Here is a 23,361-nt window from a genome sequence, read left to right on the forward strand (position 1 = left end):
CGAACCCACGGTTTTCACGCTATGATTTTTTTAAATGTGGTGCGCGGCGGAGAAAATGCGCGCGTCGGACGTCATTTCGGCTTAATATCTCTTGTCTCCTTGGGAGTAGAAAGTCTTTTCATGGCTCTTTGGAAAGGGCTGCATCTCCGCTGTAATCGCCTTCGAGCGGCACGCGGATCGAACCCACGGTTTTCACGCTATGATTTTTTTAAATGTGGTGCGCGTCGGAGAAAATGCGCGCGTCGGACGTCATTTCGGCTTAATATCTATTGTCTCCTTGGGAGTAGAAAGTCTTTTCATGGCTCTTTGGAAAGGTTTGCATCTCCCTTGTAATCGCCTTCGAGCGGCACGCGGATTGGACCCACCGTTCTTCCGATACGATTTTTTAAATGTGGTGCGCGGCGTAGAAAAGACGCGCGTAGGACGTATTTGCGGCTTAATATCTTTGGGCTCCTTGGGAGTAGGAAGTCTATTCATGCCTCTTTGGAAAGGGCTGCATCTCCCCTGTAATCGCCTTCGAGCGGCACGTGGATCGAACCCACGGTTTTCACGCTATGATTTTATTAAATGTGCTGCGCGGCGGAGAAAATGCGCGCGTCGCACGTCATTGCGGCTTAATATCTCTTGTCTCCTTGGGAGTAGAAAGTCTGTTCATGGCTCTTTGGAAAGGGCTGCATCTCCCCTGTAATCGCCTTTGAGCGGCACGCGGATCGAACCCACGGTTTTCACGCTATGATTTTTTTAAATGTGTTGCGCGTCGGAGAAAATGCGCGCGTCGGAAAGTCATTGCGGCTTAATATCTCTTGTCTCCTTGGGAGTAGAAAGTCTTTTCATGGCTCTTTGGAAAGGTTTGCATCTCCCCTGTAATCGCCTTTAAGCGGCACGCGGATCGGACCCACCGTTCTTACGCTACGATTTTTAATGCCGACAGGGACGGGCCGAAAGCTTGGCAGGTGGCGTTCGTTAGGAAAAGTCATGGACGTGATGCGGACCGAGTTGCAGGCCATTTGGACCTGGCCCGGACTAGATGTGAGCCTTCAAAGTCAGCGCGTTTGTTTAAACTTTCTCCTCCAATTCGTTGCAATTGTACAAGCGTTTCTCGCTCATCCAACTGGAGCGTAACGCTTTATCTGTTAATATCTCTGGTCTCCTTGGGAGTAGAAAGTCTGTTCATGGCTCTTTGGAAAGGGATGCATCTCCCCTGTAATCGCCTTTAAGCGGCACGCGGATCGGACCCACCGTTCTCACGCTACGATTTTTTAAACGTGGTGCGCGTCGGAGAAAATGCGCGTAATATCTCTTGTCTCCTTGGGAGTAGAAAGTCTGTTCATGGCTCTTTGGAAAGGGCTGTATCTCCCCTGTAATCGCCTTCGAGCGGCACGCGCATCGGAACCATCGTTATCACGTTACGATTTTTTAATGCCGCCAGGGACGGGCCGAAAGCGTGGCAGGTGGCGTTCGTTAGGGACAGTCATGGAGGTGATGCGCACCGAGTTGCACGCCATTTGGAGCTGGCCCGGCCTAGATGTGAGCGTTCAAAGTCAGCGCGTTTGTTTAAACTTTCTCCTCCAATTCGTTGCAATTGTACAAGCGTTTCTCGTTCATCCGACTGGAGCGTAACGCTTTATATGTTAATATTTCTGGTCTCCTTGGGAGTAGAAAGTCTGTTCATGGCTCTTTTGAAAGGGATGCATCTCCCCTGTAATCGCCTTCGAGCGGCACGCGGATCGAACCCACGGTTTTCACGCTATGATTTTTTTAAATGTGGTGCGCGGCGGAGAAAATGCGCGCGTCGGACGTCATTTCGGCTTAATATCTATTGTCTCCTTGGGAGTAGAAAGTCTTTTCATGGCTCTTTGGAAAGGTTTGCATCTCCCTTGTAATCGCCTTTAAGCGGCACGCGGATTGGACCCACCGTTCTTCCGATACGATTTTTTAAATGTGGTGCGCGGCGTAGAAAAGACGCGCGTAGGACGTATTTGCGGCTTAATATCTTTGGGCTCCTTGGGAGTAGGAAGTCTGTTCATGCCTCTTTGGAAAGGGCTGCATCTCCCCTGTAATTGCCTTCGAGCGGCACGCGGATCGAACCCACGGTTTTCACGCTATGATTTTTTTAAATGTGCTGCGCGGCGGAGAAAATGCGCGCGTCGGATGTCATTGCGGCTTAATATCTCGTTTCCTTGGGAGTAGAAAGTCTTTTCATGGTTCTTTGGAAAGGGTTGCATCTCCCCTGTAATCGCCTTTAAGCGGCACGCGGATCGGACCCATCGTTCTCACGCTACGATTTTTTAAAATCCGCCAGGGACGGAACGAACGCTTGGCAGGTGGCGTTCGTGACGGACAGTCAAGCAGTTAATGCGCACCGAGCTGCAGGCCATTTGGACCTGGCCCAGCCTAGATGTGAGTATTCAAAGTCAGCACGTTTGTTTCAAAGTTCTCCACCAATTCGTTGTAATTGCGTGTGTGCGCGTGAACACCAGGTTTGTGGAGGAGTTCGTCCTTGGACTGTACAAGGGGAGACAGTGTGTGGCCTGGCTGCGTGAGGTTGCAGTTTGCTGGGCATGAGAGATTGGCATGTGGTGCCCTGGAGGTGTGGTTGTTCCAGGACGGGCAAGGTGGGGTAGTGTGGCTGGGTGACGGTGCGCTTCACTGGGGATGTGGTTGTGAGTTGCAGGCCCATTCCTTTGAATGACAGAAAGGATCTGATTTGTTTCCAGGTTTAAACGTACTTTGCTGGGTATGACTGTGACCTCTTGGGCCAGGAAGTCTGTTTCTAGTTTTATTTAAACGGTCAAACTGCGTGAAGTGTGCCCAGGCCCAGAGCTACTTTGCTGGGCATGGCTGTGTGACCTCTTGGGCCTGGAAGTCTGGTTGTAGTATGATTTTAAAGGGTCAACTGCTCTCCATTGTGTGTCCAGGTTTAAGGCTACTTTGCTGGGCATGTGATTTGGACCCATCGGGTACGGAAGCCTTTCCGTCACGTGCTCGTTTTCCACGCCTTCAGCGCAGGTAGCCTGCGAATTTAAAACCGACGTGCATTTTATTCTTTTCCCCTTTTATCCTTTCATATCTCTCCGCTACCTTGGAGAAGAGAGACGCACGCGGGTAAATAAAATGTAAATATCTCTAAATATCTGTATAATATGTAAATAAAAGGAAGATGTGGTTGTGTAGTGTAGTCGTTTGATTATAAATAATCTCATAATAATTTTATCCACAAATTCTTATACATTTATACATGTTTATCTCTCTCTTTGTGTGTGTGTGTGTGTGTGTGTGTGGTTCTGTGTCACTAGTGGGGCCTGTGGCCCGATTGGAGTGTTTGCGGTGTGAGAAGGAGGAGTTGGAGAACAGTTTGTTGGAGCAGCTGAAGGAGTTGAGGTTGCAGAAGCAGAAGGAGCTGCAGGTTCTTCAGGAGATGCTGAAACACAAGCAGCAGGAGGAGACAGAGCTCCTGCAGAAACAGCAGGAGGAGGAGGAGCATAACAGGTCCATCAAGAGTAAGTACTATGGAAATGCAATAATACTAACATAACTAATAATGAATGTTAGCCTTTAGGCTCCAATAAAAGTGATACTAATATATGTATAGTACTATATATATTATATTTTATATATTCAGTAGTAATTATGTAGTATATACAATCTATGTTATATCCAGCAGTAATGATACTTGCTCTGGCAGATATGAAAATGGCCTGTGAACAGGAGAAGAAATCTCTGGAGGAAGAACTTGAGAAGCTCAGACTGTCACTGCAGGTAGAGATCCCTTATAGTGTCAGTACACATCCACCAGTAGCTCCACCTTTCACTTATAACGTCAGTACACATTCAGTACACATTCCCACCTTTCCATTGTACTGGCTGTAGTGATGATTCGTGTGTGTGTTATACCAGCCCATAGAGGAGGACATTATGAGTCTGAAAGTGGCGCTGGAGATGAAGAACCAGGAGATCAAAGATCAGCACGATCTTTTGGTCAAACTATATACTCTGTATGTATACTATATACTCTGTATGTAGTACCTGGTTTAACACTATATCCTCTGTATATATACTATATACTGTTTATGTAGTACCTGGTTTAACACTATACCCTCAGCTTACTCTAGTCTGCAGATGTGAAGAAATTAAACAGAATGTGTATCTGTGTATATGTGCGCACCTGTATGTGTCTGGTTGTAGTATTATTTAAAGGGTCAAACTGCGTGAAGTGTGCCCAGGCCCAGAGCTACTTTGATGGGCATGATTCTGTGACCTCTTGGGCCTTGAAATGTGGTGCTTTGAATGATTTAAAGAGTGAAACGGTCTGAAGTGTGCCCACGTTTAAAGCAACCTTGCTGGGCATGACTGTGTGACCTCTTGGGCCAGGAAGTCTGTTTCTAGTTTTATTTAAACGGTCAAACTGCGTGAAGTGTGCCCAGGCCCAGAGCTACTTTGCTGGGCATGACTGTGTGACCTCTTGGGCCTGGAAGTCTGGTTGTAGTATGATTTTAAAGGGTCAAATGGTCTCCATTGTGTGTCCAGGTTTAAGGCTACTTTGCTGGGCATGTGATTTGGACCCATGGGGTACGGAAGCCTTTCCGTCACGTGCTCGTTTTCCACGCCTTCAGCGCAGGTAGCCTGCGAATTTAAAACCGACGTACATTTTATTCTTTTCCCCTTTTATCCCTTCATATCTCTCCGCTACCTTGGAGAAGAGAGACGCACGCGGGTAAATAAAATGTAAATATCTCTAAATATCTGTATAATATGTAAATAAAAGGAAGAAGTGGTTGTGTAGTGTAGTCGTTTCATTATAAATAATCTCATAATAATTTTATCCACAAATTCTTATACATTTATACATGTTTATCTCTCTGTGTGTGTGTGTGTGTGTGTGTGTGGTTCTGTGTCACTAGTGGGGCCTGTGGCCCGATTGGAGTGTTTGCGGTGTGAGAAGGAGGAGTTGGAGAACAGTTTGTTGGAGCAGCTGAAGGAGTTGAGGTTGCAGAAGCAGAAGGAGCTGCAGGTTCTTCAGGAGATGCTGAAACACAAGCAGCAAGAGGAGACAGAGCTCCTGCAGAAACAGCAGGAGGAGGAGGAGCATAACAGTTCCATCAAGAGTAAGTACTATGGAAATGCAATAATACTAACATAACTAATAATGAATGTTAGCCTTTAGGCTCCAATAAAAGTGATACTAATATATGTATAGTACTATATATATTATATTTTATATATTCAGTAGTAATTATGTAGTATATACAATCTGTGTTATATCCAGCAGTAATGATACTTGCTCTGGCAGATATGAAAATGGCCTGTGAACAGGAGAAGAAATCTCTGGAGGAAGAACTTGAGAAGCTCAGACTGTCACTGCAGGTAGAGATCCCTTATAGTGTCAGTACACATCCACCAGTACCTCCACCTTTCACTTATAACGTCAGTACACATTCAGTACACATTCCCACCTTTCCATTGTACTGGCTGTAGTGATGATTCGTATGTGTGGGTTATACCAGCCCATAGAGGAGGACATTATGAGTCTGAAAGTGGCGCTGGAGATGAAGAACCAGGAGATCAAAGATCAGCACGATCTTTTGGTCAAACTATATACTCTGTATGTATACTATATACTCTGTATGTAGTACCTGGTTTAACACTATATCCTCTTTATATATACTATATACTGTTTATGTAGCTCCTGGTTTAACACTATACCCTCAGCTTACTCTAGTCTGCAGATGTGAAGAAATTAAACAGAATGTGTATCTGTGTATATGTGCGCACCTGTATGTGTCTGGTTGTAGTATTATTTAAAGGGTCAAACTCCGTAAAGTGTGCCCAGGCCCAGAGCTACTTTGATGGGCATGATTCTGTGACCTCTTGGGCCTTGAAATGTGGTGCTTTGAATGATTTAAAGAGTGAAACGGTCTGAAGTGTGCCCACGTTTAAAGCAACCTTGCTGGGCATGACTGTGTGACCTCTTGGGCCAGGAAGTCTGTTTCTAGTTTTATTTAAACGGTCAAACTGCGTGAAGTGTGCCCAGGCCCAGAGCTACTTTGCTGGGCATGACTGTGTGACCTCTTGGGCCTGGAAGTCTGGTTGTAGTATGATTTTAAAGGGTCAAATGGTCTCCATTGTGTGTCCAGGTTTAAGGCTACTTTGCTGGGCATGTGATTTGGACCCATCGGGTACGGAAGCCTTTCCGTCACGTGCTGGTTTTCCACGCCTTCAGCGCAGGTAGCCTGCGAATTTAAAACCGACGTGCATTTTATTCTTTTCCCCTTTTATCCCTTCATATCTCTCCGCTACCTTGGAGAAGAGAGACGCACGCGGGTAAATAAAATGTAAATATCTCTAAATATCTGTATAATATGTAAATAAAAGGAAGAAGTGGTTGTGTAGTGTAGTCGTTTCATTATAAATAATCTCATAATAATTTTATCCACAAATTCTTATACATTTATACATGTTTATCTCTCTCTGTGTGTGTGTGTGTGTGTGTGTGTGTGTGTGTGTGTGTGTGTGTGTGTGGTTCTGTGTCACTAGTGGGGCCTGTGGCCCGATTGGAGTGTTTGCGGTGTGAGAAGGAGGAGTTGGAGAACAGTTTGTTTGAGCAGCTGAAGGAGTTGAGGTTGCAGAAGCAGAAGGAGCTGCAGGTTCTTCAGGAGATGCTGAAACACAAGCAGCAGGAGGAGACAGAGCTCCTGCAGAAACAGCAGGAGGAGGAGGAGCATAACAGGTCCATCAAGAGTAAGTACTATGGAAATGCAATAATACTAACATAACTAATAATGAATGTTAGCCTTTAGGCTCCAATAAAAGTGACACTAATATATGTATAGTACTATATATATTATATTTTATATATTCAGTAGTAATTATGTAGTATATACAATCTGTGTTATATCCAGCAGTAATGATACTTGCTCTGGCAGATATGAAAATGGCCTGTGAACAGGAGAAGAAATCTCTGGAGGAAGAACTTGAGAAGCTCAGACTGTCACTGCAGGTAGAGATCCCTTATAGTGTCAGTACACATCCACCAGTACCACCACCTCTCACTTATAACGTCAGTACACATTCAGTACACATTCCCACCTTTCCATTGTACTGGCTGTAGTGATGATTCGTGTCTGTGTTATACCAGCCCATAGAGGAGGACATTATGAGTCTGAAAGTGGCGCTGGAGATGAAGAACCAGGAGATCAAAGATCAGCACGATCTTTTGGTCAAACTATATACTCTGTATGTATACTATATCGAACCCACGGTTTTCACGCTACGATTTTTTTAAATGTGGTGAGCTGCGGAGAAAAGACGCGGTCCGGACGTATTTGTGGCTTAATATCTCTTGTCTCCTTGGGAGTAGGAAGTCTGTTCATGGCTCTTTGGAAAGGGCTGCATCTCCCCTCTAATTGCCTTCGAGCTTCAAGCGGATTGGACCCACGGTTATCACGCTACGATTTTTTAAAGCCGCCAGGGACGGGCCGAAAGCGTGGCAGGTGGCGTTCGTTAGGGACAGTCATGGAGGTGATGCGCACCGAGTTGCACGCCATTTGGACTTGGCCAGACCTAGATGTGAGCGTTCAAAGTCAGCGCGTTTGTTTAAACTTTCTCCTCCAATTCGTTGCAACTGCTCAAGCGTTTCTCGCTCATCCGACTGGAGCGTAACGCTTTATATGTTAATATCTCTTGTCTCCTTGGGAGTAGGAAGTCTGTTCATGGATCTTTGGAAAGGGCTGCATCTCCCCTGTAATCGCCTTCGAGCGGCACGCGGATCGAACCCACGGTTTTCACGCTATGATTTTTTTAAATGTGTTGCGCGTCGGAGAAAATGCGCGCGTCGGACGTCATTGCGGCTTAATATCTCTTGTCTCCTTGGGAGTAGAAAGTCTTTTCATGGTTCTTTGGAAAGGGTTGCATCTCCCCTGTAATCGCCTTTAAGCGGCACGCGGATCGGACCCACCGTTCTTACGCTACGATTTTTTAAATGTGGTGCGCGGCGTAGAAAAGACGCGCTTAGGACTTATTTGCGGCTTAATATCTTTGGGCTCCTTGGGAGTAGAAAGTCTGTTCATGGCTCTTTGGAAAGGGCTGCATCTCCCCTGTAATCGCCTTCGCGCGGCACGCGGATCGGAACCATCGTTATCACGCTACGATTTTTTAATGCCGACAGGGACGGGCCGAAAGCTTGGCAGGTGGCGTTCGTTAGGAAAAGTCATGGACGTGATGCGGACCGAGTTGCAGGCCATTTGGACCTGGCCCGGCCTAGATGTGAGCCTTCAAAGTCAGCGCGTTTGTTTAAACTTTCTCCTCCAATTCGTTGCAATTGTACAAGCGTTTCTCGCTCATCCGACTGGAGCGTAACGCTTTATCTGTTAATATCTCTGGTCTCCTTGGGAGTAGAAAGTCTGTTCATGGCTCTTTGGAAAGGGATGCATCTCCCCTGTAATCGCCTTTAAGCGGCACGCGGATCGGACCCACCGTTCTCACGCTACGATTTTTTAAACGTGGTGCGCGTCGGAGAAAATGCGCGTAATATCTCTTGTCTCCTTGGGAGTAGAAAGTCTGTTCATGGCTCTTTGGAAAGGGCTGTATCTCCCCTGTAATCGCCTTTAAGCGGCACGCGGATCGGAACCATCGTTATAACGCTACGATTTTTTAATGCCTCTAGGGACGGGCCGAAAGCGTGGCAGGTGGCGTTCGTTAGGGACCGTCATGGAGGTGATGCGCACCGAGTTGCAGGCCATTTGGACCTGGCCCGGCCTAGATGTGAGCGTTCAAAGTCAGCGCGTTTGTTTAAACTTTCTCCTCCAATTCGTTGCAATTGTACAAGCGTTTCTCGCTCATCCGACTGGAGCGTAACGCTTTATCTGTTAATATCTCTGGTCTCCTTGGGAGTAGAAAGTCTTTTCATGGCTCTTTGGAAAGGGTTGCATCTCCCCTGTAATCGCCTTTAAGCGGCACGCGGATCGGACCCACCGTTCTTACGCTACGATTTTTTAAATGTGGTGCGCGGCGTAGAAAAGACGCGCGTAGGACGTATTTGCGGCTTAATATCTTTGGGCTCCTTGGGAGTAGAAAGTCTGTTCATGGCTCTTTGGAAAGGGCTGCATCTCCACTGTTATCGCCTTCGAGCGGCACGCGGATCGGAACCATCGTTATCACGCTACGATTTTTTAATGCCGCCAGGGACGGGCCGAAAGCGTGGCAGGTGGCGTTCGTTAGGGACCGTCATGGAGGTGATGCGCACCGAGTTGCAGGCCATTTGGACCTGGCCCGGCCTAGATGTGAGCGTTCAAAGTCAGCGCGTTTGTTTAAACTTTCTCCTCCAATTCGTTGCAATTGTACAAGCGTTTCTCGCTCATCCGACTGGAGCGTAACGCTTTATCTGTTAATATCTCTGGTCTCCTTGGGAGTAGAAAGTCTATTCATGGCTCTTTGGAAAGGGCTGCATCTCCCCTGTAATCGCCTTTAAGCGGCACGCGGATCGGACCCACCGTTCTTACGATACGATTTTTTAAATGTGGTGCGCGGCGTAGAAAAGACGCGCGTAGGACGTATTTGCGGCTTAATATCTTTGGGTTCCTTGGGAGTAGGAAGTCTGTTCATGGCTCTTTGGAAAGGGCTGCATCTCCCCTGTAATCGCCTTCGAGCGGCACGCGCATCGGAACCATCGTTATCACGCTACGATTTTTTAATGCCGCCAGGGATAGGCCGAAAGCGTGGCAGGTGGCGTTCGTTAGGGACAGTCATGGAGGTGATGCACACCGAGTTGCACGCCATTTGGAGTTGGCCCGGCCTAGATGTGAGCGTTCAAAGTCAGCGCGTTTGTTTAAACTTTCTCCTCCAATTCTTTGCAATTGTACAAGCGTTTCTCGTTCATCCGACTGGAGCGTAACGCTTTATATGTTAATATTTCTGGTCTCCTTGGGAGTAGAAAGTCTGTTCATGGCTCTTTGGAAAGGGTTGCATCTCCCCTGTAATCGCCTTCGAGCGGCACGCGGATCGAACCCACGGTTTTCACGCTATGATTTTTTTAAATGTGCGCGGCGGAGGAAATGCGCGCGTCGGACGTCATTTCGGCTTAATATCTCTTGTCTCCTTGGGAGTAGAAAGTCTTTTCATGGCTCTTTGGAAAGGGCTGCATCTCCGCTGTAATCGCCTTCGAGCGGCACGCGGATCGAACCCACGGTTTTCACGCTATGATTTTTTTAAATGTGGTGCGCGGCGGAGAAAATGCGCGCGTCGGACGTCATTTCGGCTTAATATCTATTGTCTCCTTGGGAGTAGAAAGTCTTTTCATGGCTCTTTGGAAAGGTTTGCATCTCCCTTGTAATCGCCTTTAAGCTGCACGCGGATTGGACCCACCGTTCTTCCGATACGATTTTTTAAATGTGGTGCGCGGCGTAGAAAAGACGCGCGTAGGACGTATTTGCGGCTTAATATCTTTGGGCTCCTTGGGAGTAGGAAGTCTGTTCATGCCTCTTTGGAAAGGGCTGCATCTCCCCTGTAATCGCCTTCGAGCGGCACGCGGATCGAACCCACGGTTTTCACGCTATGATTTTTTTAAATGTGCTGCGCGGCGGAGAAAATGCGCGCGTCGGATGTCATTGCGGCTTAATATCTCGTTTCCTTGGGAGTAGAAAGTATTTTCATGGTTCTTTGGAAAGGGTTGCATCTCCCCTGTAATCGCCTTTAAGCGGCACGCGGATCGGACCCATCGTTCTCACGCTACGATTTTTTAAAATCCGCCAGGGACGGAACGAACGCTTGGCAGGTGGCGTTCGTGACGGACAGTCAAGCAGTTAATGCGCACCGAGCTGCAGGCCATTTGGACCTGGCCCAGCCTAGATGTGAGTATTCAAAGTCAGCACGTTTGTTTCAAAGTTCTCCACCAATTCGTTGTAATTGCGTGTGTGCGCGTGAACACCAGGTTTGTGGAGGAGTTCGTCCTTGGACTGTACAAGGGGAGACAGTGTGTGGCCTGGCTGCGTGAGGTTGCAGTTTGCTGGGCATGAGAGATTGGCATGTGGTGCCCTGGAGGTGTGGTTGTTCCAGGACGGGCAAGGTGGGGTAGTGTGGCTGGGTGACGGTGCGCTTCACTGGGGATGTGGTTGTGAGTTGCAGGCCCATTCCTTTGAATGACAGAAAGGATCTGATTTGTTTCCAGGTTTAAACGTACTTTGCTGGGCATGTGATTTGGACCCATCGGGTACGGAACCCTTTCCGTCACGTGCTGGTTTTCCACGCCTTCAGCGCAGGTAGCCTGCGAATTTAAAACCGACGTGCATTTTATTCTTTTCCCCTTTTATCCCTTCATATCTCTCCGCTACCTTGGAGAAGAGAGACGCACGCGGGTAAATAAAATGTAAATATCTCTAAATATCTGTATAATATGTAAATAAAAGGAAGAAGTGGTTGTGTAGTGTAGTCGTTTCATTATAAATAATCTCATAATAATTTTATCCACAAATTCTTATACATTTATACATGTTTATCTCTCTCTTTGTCTGTGTGTGTGTGTGTGTGTGTGTGTGTGTGTGTGTGTGTGTGTGTGGTTCTGTGTCACTAGTGGGGCCTGTGGCCCGATTGGAGTGTTTGCGGTGTGAGAAGGAGGAGTTGGATAACAGTTTCTTGGAGCAGCTGAAGGAGTTGAGGTTGCAGAAGCAGAAGGAGCTGCAGGTTCTTCAGGAGATGCTGAAACACAAGCAGCAGGAGGAGACAGAGCTCCTGCAGAAACAGCAGGAGGAGGAGGAGCATAACAGGTCCATCAAGAGTAAGTACTATGGAAATGCAATAATACTAACATAACTAATAATGAATGCTAGCCTTTAGGCTCCAATAAAAGTGATACTAATATATGTATAGTACTATATATATTATATTTTATATATTCAGTAGTAATTATGTAGTATATACAATCTATGTTATATCCAGCAGTAATGATACTTGCTCTGGCAGATCTGAAAATGGCCTGTGAACAGGAGAAGAAATCTCTGGAGGAAGAACTTGAGAAGCTCAGACTGTCACTGCAGGTAGAGATCCCTTATAGTGTCAGTACACATCCACCAGTACCTCCACCTTTCACTTATAACGTCAGTACACATTCAGTACACATTCCCACCTTTCCATTGTACTGGCTGTAGTGATGATTCGTATGTGTGGGTTATACCAGCCCATAGAGGAGGACATTATGAGTCTGAAAGTGGCGCTGGAGATGAAGAACCAGGAGATCAAAGATCAGCACGATCTTTTGGTCAAACTATATACTCTGTATGTATACTATATACTCTGTATGTAGTACCTGGTTTAACACTATATCCTCTTTATATATACTATATACTGTTTATGTAGCTCCTGGTTTAACACTATACCCTCAGCTTACTCTAGTCTGCAGATGTGAAGAAATTAAACAGAATGTGTATCTGTGTATATGTGCGCACCTGTATGTGTCTGGTTGTAGTATTATTTAAAGGGTCAAACTCCGTAAAGTGTGCCGAGGCCCAGAGCTACTTTGATGGGCATGATTCTGTGACCTCTTGGGCCTTGAAATGTGGTGCTTTGAATGATTTAAAGAGTGAAACGGTCTGAAGTGTGCCCACGTTTAAAGCAACCTTGCTGGGCATGACTGTGTGACCTCTTGGGCCAGGAAGTCTGTTTCTAGTTTTATTTAAACGGTCAAACTGCGTGAAGTGTGCCCAGGCCCAGAGCTACTTTGCTGGGCATGACTGTGTGACCTCTTGGGCCTGGAAGTCTGGTTGTAGTATGATTTTAAAGGGTCAAATGGTCTCCATTGTGTGTCCAGGTTTAAGGCTACTTTGCTGGGCATGTGATTTGGACCCATCGGGTACGGAAGCCTTTCCGTCACGTGCTCGTTTTCCACGCCTTCAGCGCAGGTAGCCTGCGAATTTAAAACCGACGTGCATTTTATTCTTTTCCCCTTTTATCCTTTCATATCTCTCCGCTACCTTGGAGAAGAGAGACGCACGCGGGTAAATAAAATGTAAATATCTCTAAATATCTGTATAATATGTAAATAAAAGGAAGAAGTGGTTGTGTAGTGTAGTCGTTTGATTATAAATAATCTCATAATAATTTTATCCACAAATTCTTATACATTTATACATGTTTATCTCTCTCTGTGTGTGTGTGTGTGTGGTTCTGTGTCACTAGTGGGGCCTGTGGCCCGATTGGAGTGTTTGCGGTGGAGAAGGAGGAGTTGGAGAACAGTTTGTTGGAGCAGCTGAAGGAGTTGAGGTTGCAGAAGCAGAAGGAGCTGCAGGTTCTTCAGGAGATGCTGAAACACAAGCAGCAGGAGGAGACAGAGCTCCTGCAGAAACAGCAGGAGGAGGAGGAGCATAACAGGTCCATCAAGAGTAAGTACTATGGAAATGCAATAATACTAACATAACTAATAATGAATGCTAGCCTTTAGGCTCCAATAAAAGTGATACTAATATATGTATAGTACTATATATATTATATTTTATATATTCAGTAGTAATTATGTAGTATATACAATCTATGTTATATCCAGCAGTAATGATACTTGCTCTGGCAGATATGAAAATGGCCTGTGAACAGGAGAAGAAATCTCTGGAGGAAGAACTTGAGAAGCTCAGACTGTCACTGCAGGTAGAGATCCCTTATAGTGTCAGTACACATCCACCAGTACCTCCACCTTTCACTTATAACGTCAGTACACATTCAGTACACATTCCCACCTTTCCATTGTACTGGCTGTAGTGATGATTCGTATGTGTGGGTTATACCAGCCCATAGAGGAGGACATTATGAGTCTGAAAGTGGCGCTGGAGATGAAGAACCAGGAGATCAAAGATCAGCACGATCTTTTGGTCAAACTATATACTCTGTATGTATACTATATACTCTGTATGTAGTACCTGGTTTAACACTATATCCTCTTTATATATACTATATACTGTTTATGTAGCTCCTGGTTTAACACTATACCCTCAGCTTACTCTAGTCTGCAGATGTGAAGAAATTAAACAGAATGTGTATCTGTGTATATGTGCGCACCTGTATGTGTCTGGTTGTAGTATTATTTAAAGGGTCAAACTCCGTAAAGTGTGCCCAGGCCCAGAGCTACTTTGATGGGCATGATTCTGTGACCTCTTGGGCCTTGAAATGTGGTGCTTTGAATGATTTAAAGAGTGAAACGGTCTGAAGTGTGCCCACGTTTAAAGCAACCTTGCTGGGCATGACTGTGTGACCTCTTGGGCCAGGAAGTCTGTTTCTAGTTTTATTTAAACGGTCAAACTGCGTGAAGTGTGCCCAGGCCCAGAGCTACTTTGCTGGGCATGACTGTGTGACCTCTTGGGCCTGGAAGTCTGGTTGTAGTATGATTTTAAAGGGTCAAATGGTCTCCATTGTGTGTCCAGGTTTAAGGCTACTTTGCTGGGCATGTGATTTGGACCCATCGGGTACGGAAGCCTTTCCGTCACGTGCTCGTTTTCCACGCCTTCAGCGCAGGTAGCCTGCGAATTTAAAACCGACGTGCATTTTATTCTTTTCCCCTTTTATCCTTTCATATCTCTCCGCTACCTTGGAGAAGAGAGACGCACGCGGGTAAATAAAATGTAAATATCTCTAAATATCTGTATAATATGTAAATAAAAGGAAGATGTGGTTGTGTAGTGTAGTTGTTTGATTATAAATAATCTCATAATAATTTTATCCACAAATTCTTATACATTTATGCATGTTTATCTCTCTCTGTGTGTGTGTGTGTGTGTGTGTCTGTGTGTGTGTGTGTGTGTGGTTCTGTGTCACTAGTGGGGCCTGTGGCCCGATTGGAGTGTTTGCGGTGTGAGAAGGAGGAGTTGGAGAACAGTTTGTTTGAGCAGCTGAAGGAGTTGAGGTTGCAGAAGCAGAAGGAGCTGCAGGTTCTTCAGGAGATGCTGAAACACAAGCAGCAGGAGGAGACAGAGCTCCTGCAGAAACAGCAGGAGGAGGAGGAGCATAACAGGTCCATCAAGAGTAAGTACTATGGAAATGCAATAATACTAACATAACTAATAATGAATGTTAGCCTTTAGGCTCCAATAAAAGTGACACTAATATATGTATAGTACTATATATATTATATTTTATATATTCAGTAGTAATTATGTAGTATATACAATCTGTGTTATATCCAGCAGTAATGATACTTGCTCTGGCAGATATGAAAATGGCCTGTGAACAGGAGAAGAAATCTCTGGAGGAAGAACTTGAGAAGCTCAGACTGTCACTGCAGGTAGAGATCCCTTATAGTGTCAGTACACATCCACCAGTACCACCACCTCTCACTTATAACGTCAGTACACATTCAGTACACATTCCCACCTTTCCATTGTACTGGCTGTAGTGATGATTCGTGTCTGTGTTATACCAGCCCATAGAGGAGGACATTATGAGTCTGAAAGTGGCGCTGGAGATGAAGAACCAGAAGATCAAAGATCAGCACGATCTTTTGGTCAAACTATATACTCTGTATGTATACTATATCGAACCCACGGTTTTCACGCTACGATTTTTTTAAATGTGGTGAGCTGCGGAGAAAAGACGCGGTCCGGACGTATTTGTGGCTTAATATCTCTTGTCTCCTTGGGAGTAGGAAGTCTGTTCATGGCTCTTTGGAAAGGGCTGCATCTCCCCTCTAATTGCCTTCGAGCTTCAAGCGGATTGGACCCACGGTTATCACGCTACGATTTTTTAAAGCCGCCAGGGACGGGCCGAAAGCGTGGCAGGTGGCGTTCGTTAGGGACAGTCATGGAGGTGATGCGCACCGAGTTGCACGCCATTTGGACTTGGCCAGACCTAGATGTGAGCGTTCAAAGTCAGCGCGTTTGTTTAAACTTTCTCCTCCAATTCGTTGCAACTGCTCAAGCGTTTCTCGCTCATCCGACTGGAGCGTAACGCTTTATATGTTAATATCTCTTGTCTCCTTGGGAGTAGGAAGTCTGTTCATGGATCTTTGGAAAGGGCTGCATCTCCCCTGTAATCGCCTTCGAGCGGCACGCGGATCGAACCCACGGTTTTCACGCTATGATTTTTTTAAATGTGTTGCGCGTCGGAGAAAATGCGCGCGTCGGACGTCATTGCGGCTTAATATCTCTTGTCTCCTTGGGAGTAGAAAGTCTTTTCATGGTTCTTTGGAAAGGGTTGCATCTCCCCTGTAATCGCCTTTAAGCGGCACGCGGATCGGACCCACCGTTCTTACGCTACGATTTTTTAAATGTGGTGCGCGGCGTAGAAAAGACGCGCTTAGGACTTATTTGCGGCTTAATATCTTTGGGCTCCTTGGGAGTAGAAAGTCTGTTCATGGCTCTTTGGAAAGGGCTGCATCTCCCCTGTAATCGCCTTCGCGCGGCACGCGGATCGGAACCATCGTTATCACGCTACGATTTTTTAATGCCGACAGGGACGGGCCGAAAGCTTGGCAGGTGGCGTTCGTTAGGAAAAGTCATGGACGTGATGCGGACCGAGTTGCAGGCCATTTGGACCTGGCCCGGCCTAGATGTGAGCCTTCAAAGTCAGCGCGTTTGTTTAAACTTTCTCCTCCAATTCGTTGCAATTGTACAAGCGTTTCTCGCTCATCCGACTGGAGCGTAACGCTTTATCTGTTAATATCTCTTGTCTCCTTGGGAGTAGAAAGTCTGTTCATGGCTCTTTGGAAAGGGATGCATCTCCCCTGTAATCGCCTTTAAGCGGCACGCGGATCGGACCCACCGTTCTCACGCTACGATTTTTTAAACGTGGTGCGCGTCGGAGAAAATGCGCGTAATATCTCTTGTCTCCTTGGGAGTAGAAAGTCTTTTCATGGCTCTTTGGAAAGGTTTGCATCTCCCTTGTAATCGCCTTTAAGCGGCACGCGGATTGGACCCACCGTTCTTCCGATACGATTTTTTAAATGTGGTGCGCGGCGTAGAAAAGACGCGCGTAGGACGTATTTGCGGCTTAATATCTTTGGGCTCCTTGGGAGTAGGAAGTCTGTTCATGCCTCTTTGGAAAGGGCTGCATCTCCCCTGTAATCGCCTTCGAGCGGCACGCGGATCGAACCCACGGTTTTCACGCTATGATTTTTTTAAATGTGGTGCGCGGCGGAGGAAATGCGCGCGTCGGACGTCATTTCGGCTTAATATCTCTTGTCTCCTTGGGAGTAGAAAGTCTTTTCATGGCTCTTTGGAAAGGGCTGCATCTCCCCTGTAATCGCCTTTAAGCGGCACGCGGATCGAACCCACGGTTTTCACGCTACGATTTTTTTTAAATGTGTTGCGCGGCGGAGAATAGACGCGCGCCGGACGTATTTGCGGCTTGATATCTCTTGTCTCATTGGGAGTAGAAAGTCTGTTCATGGCTCTTTGGAAAGGTTTGCATCTCCCCTGTAATCGCCTTTAAGCGGCACGCGGATCGGACCCACCGTTCTTACGCTACGATTTTTTAAATGTGGTGCGCGGCGTAGAAAAGACGCGCGTAGGACGTATTTGCGGCTTAATATCTTTGGGCTCTTTGGGAGTAGGAAGTCTGTTCATGCCTCTTTGGAAAGGGCTCCATCTCCCCTGTAATCGCCTTCGAGCGGCACGCGGATCGAACCCACGGTTTTCACGCTATGATTTTTTTAAATGTGCTGCGCGGCGGAGAAAATGCGCGCGTCGGAAGTCATTGCGGCTTAATATCTCTTGTCTCCTTGGGAGTAGAAAGTCTTTTCATGGTTCTTTGGAAAGGGTTGCATCTCCCCTGTAATCGCCTTTAAGCGGCACGCGGATCGGACCCACCGTTCTCACGCTACGATTTTTTAAACGTGGTGCGCGTCGGAGAAAATGCGCGTAATATCTCTTGTCTCCTTGGGAGTAGAAAGTCTGTTCATGGCTCTTTGGAAAGGGCTGTATCTCCCCTGTAATCGCCTTCGAGCGGCACGCGCATCGGAACCATCGTTATCACGCTACGATTTTTTAATGCCGCCAGGGATAGGCCGAAAGCGTGGCAGGTGGCGTTCGTTAGGGACAGTCATGGAGGTGATGCACACCGAGTTGCACGCCATTTGGAGTTGGCCCGGCCTAGATGTGAGCGTTCAAAGTCAGCGCGTTTGTTTAAACTTTCTCCTCCAATTCGTTGCAATTGTACAAGCGTTTCTCGTTCATCCGACTGGAGCGTAACGCTTTATATGTTAATATTTCTGGTCTCCTTGGGAGTAGAAAGTCTGTTCATGGCTCTTTGGAAAGGGATGCATCTCCCCTGTAATCGCCTTCGAGCGGCACGCGGATCGAACCCACGGTTTTCACGCTATGATTTTTTTAAATGTGGTGCGCGGCGGAGGAAATGCGCGCGTCGGACGTCATTTCGGCTTAATATCTATTGTCTCCTTGGGAGTAGAAAGTCTTTTCATGGCTCTTTGGAAAGGGCTGCATCTCCGCTGTAATCGCCTTCGAGCGGCACGCGGATCGAACCCACGGTTTTCACGCTATGATTTTTTTTAAATGTGGTGCGCGGCGGAGAAAATGCGCGCGTCGGACGTAATTTCGGCTTAATATCTATTGTCTCCTTTGGAGTAGAAAGTCTTTTCATGGCTCTTTGGAAAGGTTTGCATCTCCCTTGTAATCGCCTTTAAGCGGCACGCGGATTGGACCCACCGTTCTTCCGATACGATTTTTTTTTAAATGTGTTGCGCGGCGGAGAATAGACGCGCGCCGGACGTATTTGCGGCTTGATATCTCTTGTCTCATAGGGAGTAGGAAGTCTGTTCATGCCTCTTTGGAAAGGGCTCCATCTCCCCTGTAATCGCCTTCGAGCGGCACGCGGATCGAACCCACGGTTTTCACGCTATGATTTTTTTAAATGTGCTGCGCGGCGGAGAAAATGCGCGCGTCGGACGTCATTGCGGCTTAATATCTCTTGTCTCCTTGGGAGTAGGAAGTCTGTTCATGCCTCTTTGGAAAGGGTTGCATCTCCCCTGTAATCGCCTTTAAGCGGCACGCGGATCGGACCCACCGTTCTCACGCTACGATTTTTTAAACGTGGTGCGCGTCGGAGAAAATGCGCGTAATATCTCTTGTCTCCTTGGGAGTAGAAAGTCTTTTCATGGCTCTTTGGAAAGGGCTGCATCTCCGCTGTAATCGCCTTCGAGCGGCACGCGGATCGAACCCACGGTTTTCACGCTATGATTTTTTTAAATGTGGTGCGCGGCGGAGAAAATGCGCGCGTCGGACGTCATTTCGGCTTAATATCTATTGTCTCCTTGGGAGTAGAAAGTCTTTTCATGGCTCTTTGGAAAGGTTTGCATCTCCCTTGTAATCGCCTTTAAGCGGCACGCGGATTGGACCCACCGTTCTTCCGATACGATTTTTTAAATGTGGTGCGCGGCGTAGAAAAGACGCGCGTAGGACGTATTTGCGGCTTAATATCTTTGGGCTCCTTGGGAGTAGGAAGTCTGTTCATGCCTCTTTGGAAAGGGCTGCATCTCCCCTGTAATCGCCTTCGAGCGGCACGCGGATCGAACCCACGGTTTTCACGCTATGATTTTTTTAAATGTGGTGCGCGGCGGAGGAAATGCGCGCGTCGGACGTCATTTCGGCTTAATATCTCTTGTCTCCTTGGGAGTAGAAAGTCTTGTCATGGCTCTTTGGAAAGGTTTGCATCTCCCCTGTAATCGCCTTTAAGCGGCACGCGGATCGGACCCACCGTTCTTACGCTACGATTTTTTAAATGTGGTGCGCGGCGTAGAAAAGACGCGCGTTGGACGTATTTGCGGCTTAATATCTTTGGGCTCCTTGGGAGTAGGAAGTCTGTTCATGCCTCTTTGGAAAGGGCTCCATCTCCCCTGTAATCGCCTTCGAGCGGCACGCGGATCGAACCCACGGTTTTCACGCTATGATTTTTTTAAATGTGCTGCGCGGCGGAGAAAATGCGCGCGTCGGACGTCATTGCGGCTTAATATCTCTTGTCTCCTTGGGAGTAGGAAGTCTGTTCATGCCTCTTTGGAAAGGGTTGCATCTCCCCTGTAATCGCCTTTAAGCGGCACGCGGATCGGACCCACCGTTCTCACGCTACGATTTTTTAAACGTGGTGCGCGTCGGAGAAAATGCGCGTAATATCTCTTGTCTCCTTGGGAGTAGAAAGTCTGTTCATGGCTCTTTGGAAAGGGCTGTATCTCCCCTGTAATCGCCTTCGAGCGGCACGCGCATCGGAACCATCGTTATCACGCTACGATTTTTTAATGCCGCCAGGGATAGGCCGAAAGCGTGGCAGGTGGCGTTCGTTAGGGACAGTCATGGAGGTGATGCACACCGAGTTGCACGCCATTTGGAGTTGGCCCGGCCTAGATGTGAGCGTTCAAAGTCAGCGCGTTTCTTTAAACTTTCTCCTCCAATTCGTTGCAATTGTACAAGCGTTTCTCGTTCATCCGACTGGAGCGTAACGCTTTATATGTTAATATTTCTGGTCTCCTTGGGAGTAGAAAGTCTGTTCATGGCTCTTTTGAAAGGGATGCATCTCCCCTGTAATCGCCTTCGAGCGGCACGCGGATCGAACCCACGTTTTTCACGCTACGATTTTTTTTAAATGTGGTGCGCGGCGGAGAAAAGACGCGCGCCGGACGTATTTGCGGCTTAATATCTCTTGTCTCATTGGGTGTAGAAAGTCTGTTCATGGCTCTTTGGAAAGGGCTGCATCTCCCCTGTAATCGTCTTCGAGCGGCACGCGGATCGAACCCACGGTTTTCACGCTATGATTTTTTTAAATGTGGTGCGCGGCGGAGGAAATGCGCGCGTCGGACGTCATTTCGGCTTAATATCTCTTGTCTCCTTGGGAGTAGAAAGTCTTTTCATGGCTCTTTGGAAAGGGCTGCATCTCCGCTGTAATCGCCTTTAAGCAGCACGCGGATTGGACCCACCGTTCTTCCGATAAGATTTTTTAAATGTGGTGCGCGGCGTAGAAAAGACGCGCGTAGGACGTATTTGCGGCTTAATATCTTTGGGCTCCTTGGGAGTAGGAAGTCTGTTCATGCCTCTTTGGAAAGGGCTGCATCTCCCCTGTAATCGCCTTCGAGCGGCACGCGGATCGAACCCACGGTTTTCACGCTATGATTTTTTTAAATGTGGTGCGCGGCGGAGGAAATGCGCGCGTCGGACGTCATTTCGGCTTAATATCTCTTGTCTCCTTGGGAGTAGAAAGTCTTTTCATGGCTCTTTGGAAAGGGCTGCATCTCCCCTGTAATCGCCTTTAAGCGGCACGCGGATCGAACCCACGGTTTTCACGCTACGATTTTTTTTAAATGTGTTGCGCGGCGGATAATAGACGCGCGCCGGACGTATTTGCGGCTTGATATCTCTTGTCTCATTGGGAGTAGAAAGTCTGTTCATGGCTATTTGGAAAGGGCTGCATCTCCCCTGTAATCGCCTTCGAGCGGCACGCGGATCGAACCCACGGTTTTCACGCTATGATTTTTTTAAATGTGGTGCGCGGCGGAGGAAATGCGCGCGTCGGACGTCATTTCGGCTTAATATCTCTTGTCTCCTTGGGAGTAGAAAGTCTTTTCATGGCTCTTTGGAAAGGGCTGCATCTCCGCTGTAATCGCCTTCGAGCGGCACGCGGATCGAACCCACGGTTTTCACGCTATGATTTTTTTAAATGTGGTGCGCGTCGGAGAAAATGCGCGCGTCGGACGTCATTTCGGCTTAATATCTATTGTCTCCTTGGGAGTAGAAAGTCTTTTCATGGCTCTTTGGAAAGGTTTGCATCTCCCTTGTAATCGCCTTCGAGCGGCACGCGGATTGGACCCACCGTTCTTCCGATACGATTTTTTAAATGTGGTGCGCGGCGTAGAAAAGACGCGCGTAGGACGTATTTGCGGCTTAATATCTTTGGGCTCCTTGGGAGTAGGAAGTCTATTCATGCCTCTTTGGAAAGGGCTGCATCTCCCCTGTAATCGCCTTCGAGCGGCACGTGGATCGAACCCACGGTTTTCACGCTATGATTTTATTAAATGTGCTGCGCGGCGGAGAAAATGCGCGCGTCGCACGTCATTGCGGCTTAATATCTCTTGTCTCCTTGGGAGTAGAAAGTCTTTTCATGGCTCTTTGGAAAGGTTTGCATCTCCCCTGTAATCGCCTTTAAGCGGCACGCGGATCGGACCCACCGTTCTTACGCTACGATTTTTAATGCCGACAGGGACGGGCCGAAAGCTTGGCAGGTGGCGTTCGTTAGGAAAAGTCATGGACGTGGTGCGGACCGAGTTGCAGGCCATTTGGACCTGGCCCGGACTAGATGTGAGCCTTCAAAGTCAGCGCGTTTGTTTAAACTTTCTCCTCCAATTCGTTGCAATTGTACAAGCGTTTCTCGCTCATCCAACTGGAGCGTAACGCTTTATCTGTTAATATCTCTGGTCTCCTTGGGAGTAGAAAGTCTGTTCATGGCTCTTTGGAAAGGGATGCATCTCCCCTGTAATCGCCTTTAAGCGGCACGCGGATCGGACCCACCGTTCTCACGCTACGATTTTTTAAACGTGGTGCGCGTCGGAGAAAATGCGCGTAATATCTCTTGTCTCCTTGGGAGTAGAAAGTCTGTTCATGGCTCTTTGGAAAGGGCTGTATCTCCCCTGTAATCGCCTTCGAGCGGCACGCGCATCGGAACCATCGTTATCACGCTACGATTTTTTAATGCCGCCAGGGACGGGCCGAAAGCGTGGCAGGTGGCGTTCGTTAGGGACAGTCATGGAGGTGATGCGCACCGAGTTGCACGCCATTTGGAGCTGGCCCGGCCTAGATGTGAGCGTTCAAAGTCAGCGCGTTTGTTTAAACTTTCTCCTCCAATTCGTTGCAATTGTACAAGCGTTTCTCGTTCATCCGACTGGAGCGTAACGCTTTATATGTTAATATTTCTGGTCTCCTTGGGAGTAGAAAGTCTGTTCATGGCTCTTTTGAAAGGGATGCATCTCCCCTGTAATCGCCTTCGAGCGGCACGCGGATCGAACCCACGGTTTTCACGCTATGATTTTTTTAAATGTGGTGCGCGGCGGAGAAAATGCGCGCGTCGGACGTCATTTCGGCTTAATATCTATTGTCTCCTTGGGAGTAGAAAGTCTTTTCATGGCTCTTTGGAAAGGTTTGCATCTCCCTTGTAATCGCCTTTAAGCGGCACGCGGATTGGACCCACCGTTCTTCCGATACGATTTTTTAAATGTGGTGCGCGGCGTAGAAAAGACGCGCGTAGGACGTATTTGCGGCTTAATATCTTTGGGCTCCTTGGGAGTAGGAAGTCTGTTCATGCCTCTTTGGAAAGGGCTGCATCTCCCCTGTAATTGCCTTCGAGCGGCACGCGGATCGAACCCACGGTTTTCACGCTATGATTTTTTTAAATGTGCTGCGC

The sequence above is a fragment of the Electrophorus electricus genome, chromosome 5, assembly GCF_041902795.1.
Source record: "Electrophorus electricus isolate QZ-2024a chromosome 5, ASM4190279v1, whole genome shotgun sequence".
In the NCBI taxonomy this organism is placed as follows: Eukaryota; Metazoa; Chordata; class Actinopteri; order Gymnotiformes; family Gymnotidae; genus Electrophorus; species Electrophorus electricus.